Source organism: Mchenga conophoros, linkage group LG14 (assembly GCF_057382185.1).
Source record: "Mchenga conophoros isolate Kocher_MC1m ecotype Shallow Benthic linkage group LG14, M_conophoros_male_GT1.1, whole genome shotgun sequence".
In the NCBI taxonomy this organism is placed as follows: Eukaryota; Metazoa; Chordata; class Actinopteri; order Cichliformes; family Cichlidae; genus Mchenga; species Mchenga conophoros.
Genome location: NC_140539.1, coordinates 14,751,909 through 14,775,586, shown reverse-complemented (window position 1 = coordinate 14,775,586; position 23,678 = coordinate 14,751,909). Strand labels below are relative to the sequence as shown.

The 23,678-nt window shown below is 38.7% G+C and overlaps 1 long non-coding RNA gene across 3 annotated transcripts; it reads left to right on the top strand.

Annotated features, from left to right (window-relative positions):
- The first annotated feature begins 9,250 nt into the window (after nt 1-9,250).
- On the top strand, nt 9,251-23,194 carry LOC146559464 (uncharacterized). 3 transcript variants are annotated; one of them, XR_014888341.1, is made up of 5 exons: nt 9,251-9,522; nt 13,829-13,907; nt 15,055-15,162; nt 21,358-21,438; nt 21,620-23,194. It is a non-coding gene; the product is annotated as an uncharacterized LOC146559464 (long non-coding RNA). The 3 variants fall into 3 exon arrangements; XR_014888339.1 differs by having other exon boundaries at nt 9,251-13,907; XR_014888340.1 differs by having other exon boundaries at nt 9,251-13,907; nt 15,051-15,162.
- The last annotated feature ends 484 nt before the right edge of the window (nt 23,195-23,678 follow it).

Here is a 23,678-nt window from a genome sequence, read left to right as displayed (position 1 = left end):
ATCTGAATCACATGGGCTCGTGTGTATTCAAATGGCTGTCAGGTCATATATAGAGTTCACTGAAGGATGCCACCAATGAATAAACTGCACCAATGTCATCCTGAAACCTTCAAAAATGAGAGAAGATGAGAGGACGGCATGCTGGGGAAAAATGAGGGCAAAAGGAAACAAGTGAGCCTGACAAGAAAGGAGAGGAAGAGGGGATGAGTGGCAGAAGATAAAATGGGACACAAAGACAGCCAAGGCTAAGGAGTTAACAATGATTTCAACAAACTACTGGCCGGAAGGAACACTTATTTAGATACACTGCTGTCTTTTGCCCTATATGTTTTGTATTCCAGTTTGATCTTGTCTGCCCATCGTCAGTCTCTGCCTTTCCTTTTTCCCCTCACTCCAATTATTACTCAGACAATCTTTCCTTCTCAGCAGCCATGTCACATTTTTTAACCTTACAGTCACTGGATCTTTTGCTCTTCCCTTCACCTCCCTGCACACTTGTTCCCAGCATTATCTCTGCAGTGATACCGCATCAATACAACTATGTGCTGCATCAAGGCTTCAGCTGGTTGAGCAGCTTCAGGCTTGTCAGCCATAGAAATAGGTCTTCTTGATCAAATAATTCCTCGGCTGACCCTTGGGTTTGACCACCAGTGCCCACACTTTTGATTATTTATGCTAGAAATGAACACTGACACTTTTATACTTCTTCCCTAGAGAGATTTTAGGCTTATTTGTTTTTAGTTGTTTGGGTCAACTGAGTGGCAAGTTATGGAATATTATGGGAATATTTATATCTTTCTTTCAACTTAAATTTTAACTCTAATGAATGTAGAGCTTGAACATACATTATGTCATTTAGAACACAAATGTTACTCTTTGCCTAAATAGAAAACCATTATACCAGTATAACAAAATCATGTAGAAATAAGTCACATAATTTCTATGGTGTGCTTCAGTGGATTTTCTGTGTGCAGGCTGTGATCAGTTGACCTGTGTTGCTTTTGTGGATTTCCACAACTGAATTCAATAAGAAATAAGATGTCGTATAAGCTATCATAGCTTATTTCCAGCTATAGCAATATAAAGCAATATAAAACTAGCGAAATGATGGAATGCTGTGGAACACCGCAGCCTGCTCGACACCTGTCCAACTTTACCACAGTACTGTAAACAAACTGCCTGGTATTTTAATGCACACTTTCTCCAGTACAAAAATAAGTACTGTACACAGAAAAATATACTTTAGCACTACATCACATATCTTCAATACCTGTTCAAAAAACTCTAAAATGAATACATTTAACATATTTAAACTTTACATACTTAAAGTTTTAAAAATAATCTTTTTTCTTCTGGTTTGTCTTTCTTACATCTTTGAAGTTATCTTAGTCTTTTCTATTCCTGGGAAATAACAGCCACTGTGCTTTTAGCTAGCAGGCACATTGTGTGACAAATTGCACCGAAGCAGTTTGTGTGTTGACTAATATTTGGTGATCTGTTAGAAATGTTGCATTTGAAATGACCTGAATGACATGTTACAATGTTACTCCCTTTATACTCGCTGCTCTACTGTAGTGCTAGCTATATACTGACGTAAGCAACTATAGCTTATTAACACCTGCACCAAAAACGTTATTCCCAATTGTTCCCACTGACTTTAACCCATGACTACCATGCTATAAATGATCCATAGATTATATAACTGTTGACTTTTTCATCTTTTATGTGCTATTTTCCCTCTCCATTTAGGTTCAAATAGGGTTGATGTTTAAAGGTGTATACAGGAGCACAAAACAAGTCAGAAAAGAAGATATTTTATTTGACCTATGAGCAATGATTCTACATAACCAAAACAGAGGGATTAGATACACTCAGTCAGATAGGTCCATCTCTTTTATCTTCTCTTTGATGTCCTCCCTTTCCCTTTTAATCTAACACTGCAATTTATTTTATCTTTGTCTTTGTGGATTTGTATATTTTGTCTTTCTGTATTTGTTATAGGTTTTTGCACAGCATTTGCATAGAAAAACAAGATTTGTCATTTTGACTCTCCAAGATGCCTTAGAAACTCATTGATACACATACAAGAAGTGAGTAAAACTGCATAAAATCTCAGAGTATTTACTCACTGTGTGGGTAAATGGAGTTAACTGTGGACTCAAGTTGCTCAAGGCTTTGTGTGCAACCCATCATTTGAAGTAAAAAAAAATCCACAAGAGCCCCAGCTTTTACAAATGAAAGGTCATTCTAGATTTAAGCTCTAGACACGCAATAGATTAGATGCTGTGCACACTACCTGCACATGTAAAAAAAAAAAGAGAGAAACAGCTGTATACACACAAGCAAGCCAACAGATATGAAACAAATAAATTCCCATAGCTGGTGTCACATCAGAGCCTCTTAATGTCAGTTTGAAGTTTCCCATTTGTAATCTTTAAAATTAGCATCCACTTTCATGGCTAAATGTCATATCAGTCACACTGATGAAAAGCAACTTAACGCTCTCTTAGAGGTATGACACCAATTCAATCTCTGATAATTGTTACTTTTACTACCACAGAAGACAGTGAAAATTGTCAATGTGTAACCGCTTTCAAGTTCAAGAGATGCACATTCCATGATACTGCACACTTCATGCTTGTGAGAGATGCTGTAAAGGCATGCATTATTCTCAGTTAGATTCAAATAAAGCTTGGTTTCTTTATTACTTTCACTTTAACCGTACCCATGACACAATGACCTGAAATAAATACTTTGAAATGGTCCATTATTACTATTTTTTTGTAACAAAACTCTTATTGACACTGCAAATAAGACTGCATGCACACTGCTCTCTCAAAGAAATTGCTTCCCCCCCCCCTTTTTGTATTAGAGCTTGCATAGCCCCAAACTATGCTTTATCTTTATTAATAATTTCAGCACAACTTTGACCAACGGCAATAAGCAAAAATAATGTGTTAAACAGAGCCTCATGCAATGTGAAGAGCCTAAATGGAGATTTAGAGCCACATCTTAATAAAAGTTCTGTTAACTTTGGCATTGATGGCATGATGACCCACAGTGTTATTTTTCCTAAGTCAACGTTAAGTGTTAAACACACAGTTCAGTTCGAGCTTATTTAATTACCTGAAACTGTCTCCATGGCTGAGATGATGCATTAGGGCACATTTCCAGCTTAAATTCATTGGTAACACATTACATTTTCTTAGTGTTCTAGGTCCTCTGCCAGAGGACCTAAAAGCTTGAGGGTTCTGCACAGTATATTTGCTGTTCCTTCCCATTCATTGGGGTCCTCAGGACTTGCCTTACTTTCTGCAGGTATTTGGTGGTTACGGCTTTTCTAGTGACTTCTTCACTAGCCTCTCAGTGTCTGTAATATTGCCTTCTGGTTGTGCAGTCCCCTCGGTTCTGACTACCGTTCCTATCTTTGTTACCCCTCTGTGGATCCGGACCAAGTGTTGGTTCTGTCCGGACCAGTAATCAGAGCCACAAAGAAATTCCCCGTAATACATAAACCCAGAACACCATTTTATCAGTAAGCTGTAAAACAATGGGTGCTGTGAGGCAGCATTTTGTGTTATGAACAATATAAAAAACAAGCACCGTTCCAGGCTCACCAACGCACACCTTCATATGTGCATGAAAATGGCACTAACCACGTTCAAACCCAGATCACATGGGCATTTCTCTCACTGAGGAAAAAGAAATGTAATGTTACAAAAGAATGTAAAAAAATATGTTAATGGGTTAGTGGGCACTTGTTTTAAAGAGGACCATTTTTGTTTTATGTTGTATAAAAGTTTCACTCTAATGTTACTTGGAATTAAGCTTCCAGTTGCACATGATGTGATTTGTTTCTTGAATGGTTGGCCTCAAATTCCTCTTTAGCTGATTGAAAATTAGCTAAAGTATTTCCTAATCCAGTTAACAGTTGTGTTAACTGGATTAGGAAAGGAAAGAAGAAAATATGAAGAGAAACGGGACATTCAAAACTTTGTTTGCACTTTTGATTTTATAATTATGAAGATGAATATTTTTATTACTTGTAATGAAGGCCTGAAGTTCACTCTGTTTGCCATATGTGACTTAATGTGAACAAAAAAATAAATATTCTGTTCCCCGCTCATTTACTGAGCAATGTGCCTGCTTATCTAAACCACTATGATGCCTGATAGAAGCTTCCATGTTGTGCTGAGCCAGTTATTGGCTGGTAGTTAGATGGGACAGGTCCCTTCTGGGTGGAGTGCACTTAGGTTCTTTAGCCAATGTGCATTGTTGTTCTAGGTTGCATTCTAGGTGGGGCCACTGACAATACAGTATTCAGTGGCTTCTATCTCTATGGTATACCTCTTCAAGCGGCTGGCCAAGGCTCTGAGTCTTTGCTTAGCATTTTTTAATGTGTCAGGTATGGATGACTTGTTGTACTTTTTGGCAACCCTTTCTTCATCATACTTTTCTGTAGCTCTAAAAGTTAACTAACTTCCCTCCATGTTGCCTTGATCTTGGCCTCTATTCTCCTTATCCATCCAGGGAACTGCTCCTTTTGTATCCAAGTATCTCAGTGATGACTGATGGCATGGTGTAGATCAGCTGGTTGTTTTTTAGGTCAAAGTCGCAGTGGAAATTGTCCATAATGCTGCATTCACCTTCCGAGGGTACTTCAAATTGCCTTGGTTTTCAGCCATGTAGGGTCCAGGTTTCCATTTCGCTTAGCCATGATTCTATCTCTTAGGTCAACAACTGTCTCACTCAGCACCAGTTGTTATTGGTTCTTGGTACCCGATCTCAGAGGGTGGGGGTGATATCTCAACCCTGACCTGACATCCTGGTTTCCCCTTGTCATAGCATTTGTATTGTATCTCATCAATCTATAGTTGTGATAGCAGTTGCTTCTTCTCGATGTTGAAACACTGAGCTACTAGTTGTTTTGCTGTTAGTCTAGATGTTGTAACCCCTTAACCCTTTCTGCTAGGATTACTTGCCTGGTTGCATTCCATCAGCCTGACGTTCTCATCCCTTGTCCACTTATGCCTTCTTGTTCCAGGAAGTTGAACCCTAACAAGTTCCACAGGGGAGTAGTGGTAACACTACACTATCCAGCTGTGTGCAATTATTATTTACATTATTTATATTTCAATATTCTACTTTTGACATTGTTTAGGATAATCCTATGTTGTTTCCTATTTGATTACTATTATATTTCTTAGCTATTTCTTTCTACCTTTAAGTTAGAATTTTCTTTATCCCACCATCCCTGTCTTCTAGTCCTCTCGTTCACCTCTTCAAATGACAACCCATTCTCCCATGACGGCTCCAGGCCAATCTGTCATCCACTTTGTGTGTGTGTGTGTGTGTGTGTGTGTGTGTGTGTGTGTGTGTTTGTGTGTGCAATCATGAGTGTGTGTGGAGTTATAAGAGTATGTCTGTGCTTCTATGTGTGTATACCAGTCACTATGTAGCCTCTCAGCTTTTAGACAGAGTAATAAGTGGGGATTTTATTTAGTTTTTGGATCTATTTAGAATTTCGTCTGGAATTTGTACATGTGCGTTTCTGTCTGTGAATGCAGAGCGTTTCTGGCAGACTCTTTGTGTTAAGAAAATGTCATGAGTATGGATTTGTCATTGGATCTTTGTCAACGCTGTGTGACTGAGGCTTGTTGTGACAAGGCAAAATTTGTTTCCGTCCATTTTTCCTGGTCACCACCTGCTGCTTTTCATCTATTTTTGTTGAAGAAGCTGGAGATGGGCAAAGCTAAATGAATATATATTTTTAAATGGCCTTGGTATGTTGCATTGTACTGCAAAACCAAACCTATTCCTTGACCAATAATTGAGAGAAAACTGTGACATTTTCTAGTTAACAGCTAAGCTGAAAATGAATACAGGGAGTGCAGAATTATTAGGCAAATGAGTATTTTGTCCACATCATCCTCTTCATGCATGTTGTCTTACTCCAAGCTGTATAAGCTCAAAAGCCTACTACCAATTAAGCATATTAGGTGATGTGCATCTCTGTAATGAGAAGGGGTGTGGTCTAATGACATCAACACCCTATATCAGGTGTGCATAATTATTAGGCAACTTCCTTTCCTTTGGCAAAATGGGTCAAAAGAAGGACTTGACAGGCTCAGAAAAGTCAAAAATAGTGAGATATCTTGCAGAGGGATGCAGCAGTCTCAAAATTGCAAAGCTTCTGAAGCGTGATCATCAGACAATGAAGCGTTTCATTCAAAATAGTCAACAGGGTCGCAAGAAGCGTGTGGAAAAACCAAGGCGCAAAATAACTGCCCATGAACTGAGAAAAGTCAAGCGTGCAGCTGCCAAGATGCCACTTGCCACCAGTTTGGCCATATTTCAGAGCTGCAACATCACTGGAGTGCCCAAAAGCACAAGGTGTGCAATACTCAGAGACATGGCCAAGGTAAGAAAGGCTGAAACACGACCACCACTGAACAAGACACACAAGCTGAAACGTCAAGACTGGGCCAAGAAATATCTCAAGACTGATTTTTCTAAGGTTTTATGGACTGATGAAATGAGAGTGAGTCTTGATGGGCCAGATGGATGGGCCCATGATTTTCATGCAGGACAATGCTCCATCACACGCGTCCAAGTACTCCACAGCGTGGCTGGCAAGAAAGGGTAAAAAAGAAGAAAAACTAATGACATGGCCTCCTTGTTCACCTGATCTGAACCCCATTGAGAACCTGTGGTCCATCATCAAATGTGAGATTTACAAGGAGGGAAAACAGTACACCTCTCTGAACAGTGTCTGGGAGGCTGTGGTTGCTGCTGCACGCAATGTTGATGGTGAACAGATCAAAACACTGACAGAATCCATGGATGGCAGGCTTTTGAGTGTCCTTGCAAAGAAAGGTGGCTATATTGGTCGCTGTTTTGTTTTTGTTTTGTTTTTGAATGTCAGAAATGTATATTTGTGAATGTGGAGATGTTATATTGGTGTCACTGGTGAAAATAAATAATTGAAATGGGTATATATTTGTTTTTTGTTAAGTTGCCTAATAATTATGCACAGTAATAGTCACCTGCACACACAGATATCCCCCTAAAATAGCTAAAACTAAAAACAAACTAAAAACTACTTCCAAAAACATTCAGCTTTGATATTAATGAGTTTTTTGGGTTCATTGAGAACATGGTTGTTGTTCAATAATACAATTATTCCTCAAAAATACAACTTGCCTAACAATTCTGCTCTCCATGTATTTCTATAACTGTTAAATGGGCCGACGTGCTGTATTGCTACCTTTGGAATATGCTATGTGTAGTTATTCTGTAGTTATTTGTAAAGTAGTTGATAATTTAATTGGCACAAAACTAATCAGGGAGTTCTACTAACATGCATTGCTCAGAGTTGAATATTAAGCACAAAATCTGTGGATATTCTGCTTACATTTTTTTCTGTATATATAACTTTAGTTGAATATCCTGGTTCTGAAATGCACAAAAAAGTGTATATTTTGATTTTTAAAAGATGGAATGAATGATCAGAAAACTAACCAAACTTTAAACACTTTCTATGAATAGATTTATAAAATGGCCTCAGAGATGAATTACTGGGAAGTTGGACCGACCAGGGAGGTGTTTTTTTTCACGACCCTGGGTCTTTTGACCCAGCGTTTTGAGTTTTAATATATTTTGATGTATATGGCTTATGTTTAAGTTCTCTAGGTTGTCTAAGTTCATTTCTATTTTGCCTAGGTTGCCGTTATAGTTTAGTGTTTATGAGATTCCCCTTGTGTCTTCAACCCCTGTGTTTAAGTCTCTCTCGCCCCTCTTGTGTTTCATGTCTTCGTGTCTTATGTTATCAAGTTCGTGTTGTCATGCCTGCGTCTCATTATGTTTCCTGTTTTAAATTGGAAATTGACCTCTTTAATTTGAAAAGGTCTTGTGTTTCAGTGTATTTAGCTTTACCCTTCCCTTGTGACATCATTATGTTCATTTGTGTCAGCTGTTTCCCTGTGTGTTTCCACTTTCCTGTGTGTATTTAGTCTGTGTGTTTTCATTCATTCCTCATCTGGTCGTCTGCTATGTTCACGTCATATTTTCATGTTTTTCATGTTCAAATTTTTTTCATGTTTTAATCTTAGTTCACCCAGTTTAGATTATTGTTTAGTTTTGCACTTGCCTTTTGTTTGCATTTATTTTGCCAGCCTTAATAAATGGCTCGTTTTTGTCACGCTCAAGTTTTGTTTTGCCTCTTCGTGTGTCTGCTCTTGGGTCCACCTCCTCACTCCACACAGTCTGCTCTCAGCCAGATTGTGACATCTTTTGAGCGTGTTCTGATGCCTTGGCTATCCTCAGATTTCTCCAACATTTTAGCAAAAGAGATGGTATTATGCTAGCAGTTATGCTCTTTAACATTTTGATGTTCTGATCCATGAGTCCCCTTTAATCATTACTCTATATTTCATACTCACAACTAACTGGCTACTTTTAACTCTTTCCAGATTCTTTTGACATTAAATACTGACGTGCCACAGCAGGTCAAATTGAACTAAGTGAACTGGATATTTATTCTTGGCACGTTACAATGTTTGTATTGTTGTTTTTGATTGCAAGTGTCTGAAGAGGAAAGTGTGTGACTGAGAATATTGCATATATTGATTTAAATAGTCCTAACAAGCTGTAACATTCCGAAATTAATGCTATTTTTATAGCACCTCTTGAGGAAGTTCACGACAGGATTCACTTTGTCCTTCTCTCTAATGTGCCCTTAAACCCTCAATAGCATGATTTTTTTTTCTTTTTTTGAGAATAAAATATTTTACACTTCTGTTTGACAGCTCGGGCCCCTGTTGATATATCAATCAACAAATTTGACCTCTCCTCACCAGAAATTGGTTTGTTGTCTCATGGGCAGCAATGTGATATAAGGGTATCAGTATGTTTTCTGTGTACACTCATGTAGTAAATTTAGGAGAAATTAATCACCCAAAATCAGTGTTGGGGAGTAACGGAATACATGTACCGCCGTTACGTATTTAAAATACAAAATATGAGTAACTGTATTCCGTTACAGTTACCGTTTAAAAAGGTGGTATTCAGAATACAGTTACTTTGTTGAAATAAATGGATTACACTGTGGTACTTTCCTGTTTCATATTGTCGCGGGTCAGGACTGTTTGGGTTTTGTTTGACAGCTACGTTCTGTTGTTCCAGGCGGCAGCGTTACGGTTGCCATGGTTACAGGGCGACGCTCTCTCTCTCTCTGCGACTGTGTGTTTCCTGGGTGAGAGAGCGCCTTTTTCGTTGTTGTTGTTGTGCTAAGCTAACAGGCAGAATGCTACAAGCATAGCTCTAAAGAATGTAACCTCATGGGCAGTGTAGTCCGTGTTGCAGGGAGAATGGACTGCCATACACGTTATGTGTCTGTGAGCGAGGAGGGAGAAAAAGGGGAGTGGAAAGGTACGAGTTGTCATCGAGCAGAAACGAGAGCTGGAAGCATGTAAATATAATAATAACCACTGCAGCCAAGAAGAGTGCCTGACGAGCCCAGTTGTAAGTAAGCTATTAGGACTCGTGTTTTCCTCCGAAAACAGTAAGTTCCGTTGGAGCAGCCTTTCAACGCCTCTCTCTGTCTCTCGCAAGAAAAATTGACCCACACAACAAAGTAAAGCTATTTTTCGGCTACGAGCCGACAGGGACCCCGCCGTATTAGCCAGAGGTCCCTTTACTACAGTTCGGAGTCGCGGACCTTCAGTAATAGTAATAAATCACACAGCAATAGTACATTCACGTTGTTGTAAAAAGCATGATAATATATTAAGTAATCCAAAGTATTCAGAATACGTTACTGTCATTGAGTAATGTAACGGAACACGTTACAGAATACATTTTGGGGCATGTATTCTGTATTCTGTAATGGAATACATTTTAAAAGTAACCTTCCCAACACTGCCCAAAATCGTTTAAACAGACCTTATTAACACATTTACATGCCACCTAGCTTAATCGTTTCCGATAATTAGGGACCCTGGAATGTACTTAATACATTTTTTGCACACTACTTCGTAGGTTTAAATCCATTATCTCCATCTGCTGGTAATGCAGCTTGTCCATGTGTGCACATTTCACGTTTTGGAGAGGCAAAGCGTGAAATGGACCAGTGTTGACAACTTAGCGACTTTGTCGCTATAGTTAGCAAGTTTTCAGACCCCCTTAGCGACTTTTTCCCTAAAAAGCGACAAATCTGATGACTTTTGCTGGTGTTATTAGGAAGACTTATGACCACTTTTTGACGTGAAAGCACATAAAGCTCTTATGCTCAACAAGCAGCAGGTGCTGCTGTGGGCACCTCGTCCATGCCAAAGTGTTCACAGGCAGCGGATCGTCCAGAGTGCCTGTTTTGGGTCACTTTTGCCAGTACCAAGCCTAGATAAAGGAGGAGGGTTGGAATTGTGACATTAAAAAAAAACAATAATTGCTAAAGGAATTTGTAGTTCTTCTTCTTTTCTTTTTTTTGCCTGTCCCATTTGGTTCTTTAGCCGTCAGAATTGTTGTCTGAAGACCAACAAGGATACCCAATGGATTTATTTTGCCAAATGGATCCTCGTGGCATTGCCGTATTGGTCCATTTGATCGACCTTTGTTTTTATTATTTATTTTATTTTATTTTCAGTTGTTACAGACGGGACAGACATGAGTGAGGGATAGGAAAGGGAGAAAGAAAGAGGAAGGAAAAGAAAAACAGAAGGGGAGACGGACAGTGAGAAAGGGAAAAAAAAAATCTCCTGGATCACCTGTTGAGAGAGAAAGAATAGAAAACAAGCAAAAAAAAACCCCCAAAGCAACATACTAAACACAACACCATCGCATTAATCTAGCTAAGTGTAAACAGCAGTAAATACTAAATATTCAGTGTTGTTGTGCAGCACGCAGGACAGACAGCGCACAATGTGCTTTGAAGTAGCAGCCAAGAAGGGTGTAATTTAAGTCTACGAACAGTGAACACCCGTGTGCACACCTGTGTGGATCAGCGCGCTTGTATTCAAATGGTTTCCACATGTAATGGTCTGCAAGAGGATGTAGAGAGCCATAGCCCTGTCCCCCAGGGCATGAAGCAGGCATGGAGGAGATCCAGGCCCCAGACATCCAGAGGCCCCAGAGTGCGAGAGCCCAAGGAGGACCACTGGAGGGGCATCCATGCCACCCTCATGGGAAGGGCTGAGGATCCTAGGGCCAGCTCCCCCGCTGACCCCAGTAGGCACCCCCGTCCTCTGGTACCCACCAAGGCAAGGGAGCCCAGGCCCATCCAGACTGGGGCCTACGGCAACACAGCACTGCCAGGCCCCACAGGACCCGGGTCAACCCACCCGACCCCACCGCAGAGGAAAGTGTACCCACCCCAACATTCAATCATCTCCCAGACTACACAAAACAACAGACACCCAGTTAAGTTAAGTTTATTCTCCACCTCTCCTATGTCTCTCCCCCACCTGCAGAGTGGACTCCTGCAAGGATGGAACAACATCCCTGCCAGTTCAAGAGTCCCCCAGTTAGGCCCCGTGCACCCACCCGCCCACAACCTCGGCGACACACCGACGAGGACCGAAGCCCCCAAGGCCCAGCCAGAGCCCCAGCACGAGGCGAAGCACCCCCGAACCCCAAACCCCCACGCCTGCCCCGGATCCAATCAGGGGCAGCCAGGAATTTGTAGTTCTAAACATATTCTAAATGCATTTAGGGTGTTTTTTTACACTTTATGTCTCTTCCACAATGTTATTTCTCTCTCCTACAACGTAGGTTACAATTACACAAGTATGACCAATTATGCAAATTAGGCGATGATATCATTTAGCGACTTCTAACGACTTTTAGGACAACCAATAGTGATTTTCCTTACTGAGGAGTTGGCAACACTGAAATGGACACGGTGTCTATTACACGTTTTGCTGTGATACGTCAGCTGAGTTCTGCTCAGTTTAAATAAAATACCACAGAAAGTAAAGAGTGAGAGGACAGAGCCAAAGTTTTGGCACTGCACTCACACCTTTGAGCTGTCCAGCTGAGCCAATTACGCACTTGTTCTGTTAACATTTCCCCCTCTCATTCCAAATAATAAACACTCCTAGCAACAACTATCAAAGACATAATGGGCTTAGAATAAGAAATGCCTTTCAGTCTCATATTTAGTGGAAATTGTAGTAAATAGTCTCTACAAACTGTTATATGTGCTTCATTTGATGGCGCAGGCAAGTTACTCTCATTGGCACAGACTGACTGATTGCAATGTGCTAGCAGCCTGTCTCCATTTGTAAATTAGCTGGTGATTAATTTTGAACCTTATCAATCTGTTTGAGAAGGGATGTTGTCAGTCTGAGTTGGACTAAGGTTTCCACCCACCGGGAGACTTGTGCAATTGCCTCACGACCAAAAGTTGCTCGCTGCAGCTACTTGCAAACTTTCACCAGACACAAAAAATCACTTACCAACCACCCTCTAACCCTGTAAAGTAGACTGTTTTCTTTTCTTAATTGTTTTTCATTTGGGAGGGTTTCAGGAAAGTACTTTGTTCTATTCTGATTTCTTTTTAGTCCCCTCATTTTTTAAAGTATTATTATTATTTATATGGATGCATGTACACACGTACACATTCTTCACCAACACTTCAATCCCAACACTGCCAAGAACCATCCACTATGGAAGAAGAGATAATGGAAAACGTAGGGGAAAAGTAGACTGTTTTTTAATTTAAATTTTTAAACTGACTTTTAAATTGAAAAATTTTCATTATTTCAAATTAAATATTGAGGTTTAATGGTACAGCTGGACAAATAACATGAAATGGAAGGAGGATTTAATTATGGCATGTTAAATGATTTAAAATGCTACATTAGTTCAGCAGCATAGCAGCACTGCGGTTCATAGATTATTTTTGCACGAAGGAAATTAAAAAAGAAATAAACCCTCTATTTTTTTCTCAAACTGCATTCAGAAGAATTCTATCTCGTATTAGCACAGTTATAATGAACTTGTTTAAATTATTAAATTATCGAACATGTTTGTTTACTGACAATCATTTTCCATTGCTTGGTTTAAATACAAAAAGAAATTGGATTTTTACAGAATATTTCTGTAAGGCCTTTTTGGCTCTTAAAAATTCATGCCTTGAGCTATCGCAAGAAAAAAAAACAGTCAGAAAAAGATAAAGTTTCCAAGAGAGTGGATAAGAGAGATAAGTGAATTGCAAAAGTATGTTCGGAGGTGTATACAGTGGATGCAATCCATTGTTTTAATGTCGGCAATACATGTCAAAACTTATCTCCGCTCTTTTTAATGTTCCCCTTGGTTGCCCTTTATACTCCTGTCAAATAATATATAGATAAAAAGAAAAAACTATTCTTTTCAATTTTTCAAATCAATTCATGTTGTGTAAGTATGAGTCATGATCAACAGCTGCATGTCTTTATTTTTTGTTTTTAATTCTTTTTGCCATTTGTCATGTAAAATGATACAGTTTCCAACTCATATTTGTGTGTCTCTGTCAGCCTGTCAAGCTATCATTTTTACAGCATGCTTGCACACAGTCACTGTAGCTACCTATATCATTTTCATGTGGTCAGATATGAGTTTCTCATAGGATGCTGAATGGTCTCGTAGAACTCTAGCTCTGATGCAAGCGCATGGTTTGAAGTTTGGCAAGATGATATGCAATTTGATTTGATACTGCAAGAAGGATCTGACTCCTTCAAAAGTTACTGGTCCAGAGGTCTAACAACATATAATATTGTAGCTCTCCTTAATTACATGTTTATCCAGTCATAATCAGATGCTAAGATTAAACTGGACCTTTTCTGCCCTTCAGCCCCTGCTCTTTCTTTTTCTGTCTCCGGCAAAGTATCCAGTCCAGCTGATGACACCCATCTTCAAAGAAAAAAAATCAGGTAACACTTACATTTAATTTTGTGTTGTATCAGACAGGCTTCTTAAAACTATTAGAAAAAATAATTGTTGTTTTCCTTCCAATAATCCAAAATGCATTCTCTTATCATTTCTGTCTGTAAAGCATTCTACAGACTTCCATACAAGCCACACACACACACGCACACACACAGACACACAAAGTATTTACGTAATGGTGTCTCATATGGCCCCCTTCAATTTACTGATGAGGCCAGAGAAGAACAGAAACCTTTCCAAATTTGAGTTTTAGCCAGGGGGAACATTTTTAATGTGCCATACTGAGCATTCTGACAAAGATGGACGAGTCCTCAAATCGAGGGTAGGGGGGGATAGATATTCAGTACACACACATGAAAGACAAACAAGTCATACAGTTTAGTCATTTTAATGTGTTGCGAGGCATTTTGATTAATTTAAGATGACCGCACTTTAGTACGTGTAGAGCATATAAATGTGGCTCTAACAACGTGCAGAACCGAGAACAGCATCTCAGTGAACTCATCTTTTTATTTATCTATTGGAATGATGAATTATTGTGAGAAGTGACCCTACTGCTATCACTGCCATCCCTCTGTTTAACACATAAGCCGGCTGTCACTCTAGAAATTACAACGTTTTTGTTTTTTGTTTTTGCATATTTTGGTGTCTCTTGGTTTTTAAATGAATATAAAATGTTCTTTGATATAACATATTTTTTTGGTATTAATGAGAAACTATAACATTCAAAAGCTGCAGATATGGACGTTGTTAACACGTAATTGGTTTAAGATTCAAAAGTTGAATGGTTTTTGATTGAAATAGTATGTTTCTGCCACAGTGATCATGAACATTTTACTGTCTTATTGCACATAAATGGTCAATCATATTTGTATAAACCAATTCAGCTGCAGTAACTGAAAACTCTCTTGTAGTCACGTGCAATTCAGTGGAATACTTAATAATGTACCTTTCAGCTGTGCTAAGAAAGAAAAAGTTGTTTTCATTGAAAGCTGCACGTCCTTCGTGTATGATCTTGGACGTTTTTTTTAGGTTGACGACTTAAATACTTGGAGGGGCTACTTTAGAAATGCACTTTTTTAAGGGAGTGATGTGTGTACCATTGTGACCATTCGTCTCGTGATAAGGCAGTCTGGAGAAGGATGCCCATGCCAGGAGGGAGGTCAAGGCACCAACTCATTCCTCTTCCTAGACACTTCCATTTATCAGGCCTGACTGCATGCATCACACACCCTCAAGGTAGGAATGTGTGTGTGTGTGTGTGTGTGTGGGGGGGGGGGCAGAGGAAATGGTAAAAGACCAAGAGAGAGGGACGGACTTACATAACAGGGACACTTTTATGTTTACTTGGTGGATCTAGAATTTTGGCATGTTTTCAAACTTTAAATAGATTATATATTCAATATATATATATATATATATATATATATATATATATATATATATATATATATATATATATATATGTTTTTCTTTTTAATTCATCTGCATGTGGTGCTGGTGTCAGGGGCTGGGTCTATGACCCAGCATTTTGAGTTATTTTGTATTTTTGAGTTTCTTATGTTAAGTTTGTGATTGTAAGTTTTTGTGTTATTCTTATTTAGGGTCTAATTGAGTTTTAGTTTAGCCATTATTTTCATTCAAGCCCCCTGGTTTGTGTCATGTTTCCTGTCCAATATGTCACGTGTTTCATGTCTGTGTTGTCTCCACGTTGTCAAGCTCAGGTGTCATGTCTATGTCTCTCCATGCTTCCTGTTTTATTTTGAAAGTCGTGTCTCCATGTTTAATGTATTCAGTTTTGCTTTCCCTGTAGCGTCGTGTTCATTTGTGTCAGCTGCGTCTCCCCAGGTGTTTCCACTTCCCTCATTACCCTCTTATGTATTTAAGTCCTCTGTCTCTTTCCTTTTTTCTTGTTGGGTTGTCTGTTTGTGTTCATTTCAAGTCACGCCAAGTCAGAGGTTTTGCTTCCCACTGTTCAGGTTCATGTTCATTTTTGGTTTATTTCATAGTTACGTTGTTGCATGTTCCTGTTCAGTTCCATAGTTTTCCAAGCCTTAGTTTTCATAGTTAGTCATAGTTTTTCGAGTTTAGGTTTCAATTTAGTTTCACCCTTGTTTGCCTCGCCTTGTTTATCTGTTTTTTGTATCAGCTGCAATATCAGCTGGGTCCGTTTCATAAATACCCCAGCATTCCCCACCATGACAGCTGGAGCCTCTCCCAGCTGCCACAGGGCAAAAGGTGGGGTACACCCTGAACAGATCGTAATTGTGTCACAGGACACAGAGAAACAACAGTTCACACTCACATTCACACCTGTGAGAAATGTAGAATGACCAGTTAATCTAACCTCACTAGCTGTATGTCTTTCCACTGTGGGATGAAGCTCGAGTACCTGGAAAGAACCCATGCAGACACAAAGAGAAAATGGCAACTAACTTAAACCAATGACCTTCTTCCTATTCCAAATTTGGACTGTATAAGCAATAAATACATTCAAAATATAAATAGTTTGTATAAATATTAAAAACTTAGTGTGTTGGTGTAAAGGACTGCTAGCTTGACTTCAACTACTGTATTAATGCTTCAGTGCAGCATGTCTTTATTAGGAGTTTGAGCCCATTTCCTATTGATGGATTTCTGGCTTACAACATATGAGAGAGACCAAAGTAGCTTCTCCAAAACATGTAGGTTGTAGCATTGCATAAATAATGTTAAATTAGCAATACAGTAGGCACAAAAATATAACGATGTAATATCTGAGATGGCCAGAAACAGGAGGTGCATGACCTGACATTTGCCTGTGTCAACTATTTAGTATCTACAGACTAAAGGTGAATTTTTTTTTATCTATATTATGTTTGTTAATATAAACTTATTGATTATCAGGTATTCATGGTAAACTATTAATTCCATGTTTACATGCTTTTTATAAATGCTAAAGTCAGCTGTAGTCACAAGGCAACCAACATTGAGCTAAAATGAACTATCCCAACACAGGAAAAAAGAACTTTTCGCTGTTTACCTTTCTTGAGTTTAACTATTCTACTAAAGTGTGAATGCACCTATTATATAAAATCTGTCAGTACGTATCATTCTAGACATCATCAAGGCAGAAATACCTTTTTTGTTGCTTGAGAGGACTACTGTCAATTCAATTGCATTTTTCACCTCAAGAAAATTATTTCATACAATAACAGTTTACTTCAAATGGACTCAGCAACATTTGGTACATTAACTTAAACTAACCTGTTCCAACCTTTAAAGAAACAAAATTAATTTTCATGTCTGTCATACAGAATTTCCATCAAAGCACATTCACTGCTGAAGTGGAATCAAATCAGCTTGAAGATGAGAGCATCACAGTGAACAATTAAATCCTGTCACGTCTTTTGCATATTTAACTGTCTTATTTGTAAATGTACAAAAACTGACACACACACACACACACACACACACACACACACACACACACACACACACACACACACACACACACAAGAGAGAGATCATTGAGTGTAACATATAAGCAATTAAATCCTTGACATGGAACATCTTGAGGTGTCTTTCACAGTTGCTTACATTCTGATAATTGAACCTGCAATTCTGGGAGACATGTCTGGAGACAGATCAGATCTTTTCAATTGCAACAGCTTTGTGATTCCCCCCCCCCTCATTTTTTTTAAAACATCAGCCATATATGCTGCATAGAGGCAGCCAGGCCTGAACCCATGACAGCAGCACAGTTGGTTGAGCACCTCAACCGTCAAGCTGTCAGTTTGATGTCTGAATTACTGTGCGCACACATCTGTATTTGTCAAACGGCAGGTAATCTCAACATCTGTATCTGTAGCTGGCCACAGCTGACTAGAAAAATGCATTGTAAAATGACATACTATGCAGTGGAATTTATTTCTTTATTTTTTGTTTTGTCAAAACACTCTGTGTCTAGTAACCATATAGCAGCTGTCTGATTTTTAGCCACAGTAATCCATGGCTTCTTGGATTGGAATGGTGACTCGCTGGATTATGCCTTAACAGCTCTAATGAATACCGGATTTAAATGACAGCTTTGCCTTCATTTGACGGTAATTTAATGTGATAGATGAAAAAGAGATAGACCGCACAGAGGAGTAAAGGACGACATGCGAAGCGTTGGTGTGACAAAGGAGGATGCTGGGGATAGAGTGAGATGGAGGCAGATGATTTAGGCGACCCCTAAAAAGAACACTTGAATCAAAGCATTGATCTGTGACAGAAAACATTATACATAAATCTAGAGAGTTACTCTATTTATTATTTGTTTGGCCTCTATTGCCACAAGTTCTAATTACGGGACTTCTGGTGAATCAAATTCTGCTTTCCTGACACTTTGAGTGATGGAACTATGAATTGCTTGAGCACCAAACACAAAATGATCATCTCAATAAAACTTAGCATTTTTTTAAATGTCCGCACTGATAAATAAATCATTGTTAGATGAATTGAATAAAACTTGGTTTACACAGTAGTTTACTTTGTACTACTGTTCTTCTTTCTTCTTCATTGACTTGTGGCCACAAACATCACTGGAAATGTAAGAATGCAATTTCAGCAGCCAATAAAATAGATGGAACTGTATCTCTTTCCACCAATATGTCAAGTTACTGTCACCTAACTGTCACCAACTAACCTTTGTCTAATTTGGGTAGCAATTTGAACATTGTGCAAACAGCAAAACATAACTCATTCCTCCTCCATACCCAATGCAAGTCAATGTACAGCTAAAGGACTTTCATCCAAGTAGAAAACTTTGTCCAGATACTTTTGAGCTTCTGAAACTGGGGGATACAGTACTCTGCAAAAGTCTTGAGCCATCCCTTTTGTTTTCTTCAAATCTGGCTTCCCAGGAACCAGATTTCATTGTAATTTTTTTAAAAGGGTGTCTTGAGTAGTAGTTCTCCAGTCTTTCTGAAGGTCTCGCAGAGTATTAGCAACTTTCTTACACTATGCGCCTCATCACTTGGTCAACCCGCTCTGTAATTTTACAAGGTCTATTTGGCTGAGTTGATTAGTAAATGCTTCAACTTAACAATAATACTACTTAGAGTTTATTGTCAAATATCTAGGAGGGAAAAAAACCATCATAAACTGACTTGTTGCAATGGTGCCATCCTATTACAGCGCCATGCTTCAGTCGGCTCTTTAGGCTCTTTCACAGATGTTTCTAAAGGCAGATGCTTGATTTTTATCCACCTGTGGCAACTGTATTAAAAACGCCTCTATTCAAAGATTAAGAATTGTGGCCCAATACTTTTGCCAGTATAGTTCATTTCTTCAGCCAACAAATCTTGTATCTGTCTCCTGATACAGAATGCCTGTATGTGATATGTTAAGATGCAGCGCCTATCACCACAAATACTGACTGCAAGCTTCTGCAATTAAAAGTCCAACTGACCCTTGACAGTATTCTCAAGCACACTTGGAATATTGTGTTTCATGACTGCATTCTATTATCAAGGGATGTATTGTTGTTATAAGTTGGAAATGTGTCCATGCTTTATGTATTTCCTAAACACTTGATGGGAGAAGTTTGTTAAACCCTTTGAACTAAAACTAAATTGCGCACTTTAATAACATCCCGATTGTCTCATTTAAAATCCATTTGTGGATGTGTATAGAGGCAAAACTACAAAAACAAAAAAGTGTCTTTATCCAAAAACTTTTGTGAAATGTAGATGTACAGAGTAAGTACAAAATTTCTGAACAGCAGTTGGATAGACGGCTGAACAAATGAAAATTAATGTATTTCTTTTCTGTCCCTCATCCCCCTTTAACCCTTATTTGATAGACAGTCATGAAAATTGATGAAAAATAGGTGTTTGGAAGTTTAAATTTGTAACTGAAATATAGCAAAAGTGCTTGACCTGATATTTTCCATGACAATTGTGTGGGCTTGATCTCCTGTCACTTAGAAAATGGTTAAATGGGAGCTGTAAGATTAGTAAATTACATCGATGATATGCTTCTCTAAATTGCACCTATATTATGTCTGCACGTGCTTTCGGGTAGATTGAGAGCTCTTCTGTTTAAGAGTCACTTTTCAGGAGTAGCTCTGCTCTTGTGTCTGCATGATAAGAGCTTGGTGGCAATGACTGTTCCAATTCAAATTTCATAATTTGCAATGTCAGTCACACATTATCCATTCAGCTCTGAACAATCTGGATGGGAGAAGAGGCAGCACATCCAAAAGCCTCTTGTGGTAATTCTACAGATACAAAAATCAGGTACACTTGCAAAAATATCCCCAAATAGGAGAACCAGTTGAGAATGGATGGTCTAGTAAAAGGGTAAATGGAAACAGAATGCAATGATATGCTGTTGCTTTTACATCTTTCTTGCCAACAAAGATGCCCACCACTTTGCCATTTAATAAAAGCACAACAGCACTGTTGTAGTGACAATCTGGGGTGACTGAAATAGGTACCTCTGGTTCAGAGAACACAGCCTTTATTTTATTGTGAGAAATGATCAGTTCAGTCAGTTTTACCTACATTACACACAGACAGCAAAGAATTGTTATGGATCACTTTGGTTTGTCAATGCCTTTGTTCTGTTAACAAACAAACACACACACACACACACACACACACACACACACACACACACACACACACACACACACACACACACACACACACACACACACACACACCTAGATCTATCTATCTATCTATCTATCTATCTATCTATCTATCTATCTATCTATCTATCTATCTATCTATCTATCTGTATAGAGATATGGATATATCTCTATAGAGATATGGATATATCTCTATAGAGATATGGATATATATCTATAGAGATAGATCTATATCTATAGATATAGATATATAGATTTCATAGCTGAGGTGGTGTCATTCTCAGTCACTTCCCCTTTGTTCTGAAACACATTGACTGTGAAATATTTAGTAGTGAGGATTCACTGAATTCACTAGAATTCACTTAGCACCTGCGAGCGACGCATTCTTTCACAAAAGTTTGTAGAAGCAGTCTGCATGCCTAGGTGCTTGGTTTTCTTTCAGAATATTTGTATTCAATCATTTCCATAGATGAGTGAATACTTATGGCAATATCAAATTATTCTGTTACTTTACAACTGTGAAATCTGTTTAAATATCTGCACTTTGAGTGTATGTTTTTGAAACATGTGTCCAGGGGCAGAAGTTGAATATAATGATTGTGTAATCCACATCCTCACTGCTATGGCACTGATAAAACACAAGCACACACAGATAACCACAACACAATCTGCTTGGACTCCCACTGACACCTCTGGGCTTGATCACCTGCACTCAACAACATCCGATAATAATAACACCCAGTCAATATTCTTTCCCTTCCCCCAAGTGTGTGTTTGTGTGTGTGTGCTTTCTCTTATCCCTGTTATTTTTTCAGTCCCTCAGTTATTGGGAGGACAAACATACGGAGGGCAGAATTACCATGGAGCATGCATGCCTAGCCAAAGGCCCAACAGAGGTATTAGCCCGATAGGATCTGTAGTCTTCCATCACACACAAACAACTACACACACACTGACACTTGCACGTAACGCTGCATGAACAAGCAGGCGCAAACAAATGCATGCACGCAAATACACACAAATGCATGTGTACACACATACAATGACTGATTGTTCTTCTCTTATCTGATGTTTCAGCCAATGGTTTATTTCCATTCTTTGGCCAGGGAATTGTCTCAGGAACACTTGCAGTGAGAAAACTCATTCCGATGATCTGGATCAGATAGAGGCACTTCCATCGGCCACAGACAATTCCGGCTTGGAATGACGACAGAACTTTAAAGAGAGAGAGAGGGAGGGAGAGACTGCCTCAAGACAAGATGTACCACAGATGATAAAACAAGGGGAGTTGATATCTACACAGTGGTCTGCCAGACAGAAAAATACTTTGCTCTGTGTGTGTGTGTGTCCCTTGAATGAATATGCACAATCCAAGCTGTTTACATTCACCTCCATCAAACAGGTAAAGCTGTGTGGTTATATATACACATTTCTCCTTTTGTCATGTGGTGCTGTAAATTGCTCTGTGCCTCTCATAAATCCATGCAAGACCACTTGAAGGGGAAATGTTTTCTGTTTTCTCTGGTATCACTTTGACTTTTGAGGAAATTGGTTTGCAAAGAAGACATGTATCAAAAAAGATCTATCTATCTATTTCATGTCTGAGGAATAATTTTTTTCTCTTCACATCTCTTTTGTATGTAAGTAGGCTCCAATATTCAACTTTAATGCCATACTCATGTATTTAAGCATGCGACATGCATAGCAAGCAAATATGCCAGTCAGACTCAAAGTCAATTTTAAATTTACAGCCATTTTAAAACAAAACGTAGCATAAAAAGTTTGGAATGCTGCTACGATGCAGTGAAAGTCTATTGATAAAAGAGAAACATCATTGCTCTGAATTTTGATGTAGCCATCTGCCAAACAGTTTACTTATCCTGTGTTTGCTGAGAAATAGAGGAGGTGTGGGCAAACATTTACAGCAGCTGTTCTTTCTCTGATAAAGACAAAGCAAGTAAACACAGGTGTAATCTTGGATACAAATTAGAAGACCTAAGTTTGTGATCCATGTCCACAATAGATGTTTCTCCCTTATTACAGCTGGTTAACCCTTTGGCAAGAAAGAGTTTGGCTCCCAAATAACGTGTGAAAATAAATGTAAACACCAAAAAAAAAAAAAAGAAAATCAGCAAAACACACTCAAGTAACAATGCATGCAATGATGACTGACTGAAATCATTCTATATTATTTCATGGTAGTTGTGTGTGCGTATATATAGTGATATAGGTTCTATATTAGAGAAGACATTTTTGTGGGGAAAAATAATTTCTGGAAGCATCTGGAAGTTTCATTAATAGGGGGATCTCCAATATGGTGATGTTTTTACAATGTTGGGTAAAACAAATGTAAATATAAGAATATTAAAGAAATATTTTACAATAAAATAAGGTATTATGGGGATATGTTTTGCAGAAATATCTGCACATTCTTCTAGCAACTCCTTCTAGAAATTATTCACTTATTCTTTGCCATAAGCACTTATTCTTTGCCATAAGCAGTTCCATAAGCAGTTCCCTGATTTTAGAGTAAACTCTCCCTTCAAGGTCTTTGTCCAAAGAATGAAAAAGAGATGAAGGAAATGTTAGCTCAAGACATATGAGGAGTTTCACATTCTTTCACATATTTGCCATTCTTGCCTTGTCATTTCTACTGGGAATCAGTCGTCATGAGTTCAGCTTGTTAATAAATGTCTAAACTCACCATCGATTTGAGAGTCTGAATCACCCTTCAGCCTGTAGCAGAATCATCATCCCTCCAATCTCCCTTTACTGTCTTGGTGTAAATCATCATAAACTACACAACCATTGTAAATGTCATTCTATAAATATCATCCATATGTTGCTATGCTATTTGGATTATAAAGCCCCATGGGGCAAATTGGTGAATTGTGACAGTGGGGTATCTAAACTGAAATTGAACAGTGATGTAATCAGGATGGCTCAGTTTACAAAATGTCCACATCGCCAGATAATCTGGGCTGACAATCACAGCCTAGCGTCTGATCAAGATTTCTCCTACAGCAGGATGAGCGCAGTATCAGATCCACTTCATTCAAGAAGGGGAGCTAAAGGGAATGAGATGGTGAAATGCACTGCGATACCAAATATAATTAGATTGTGCATAAAATGATAA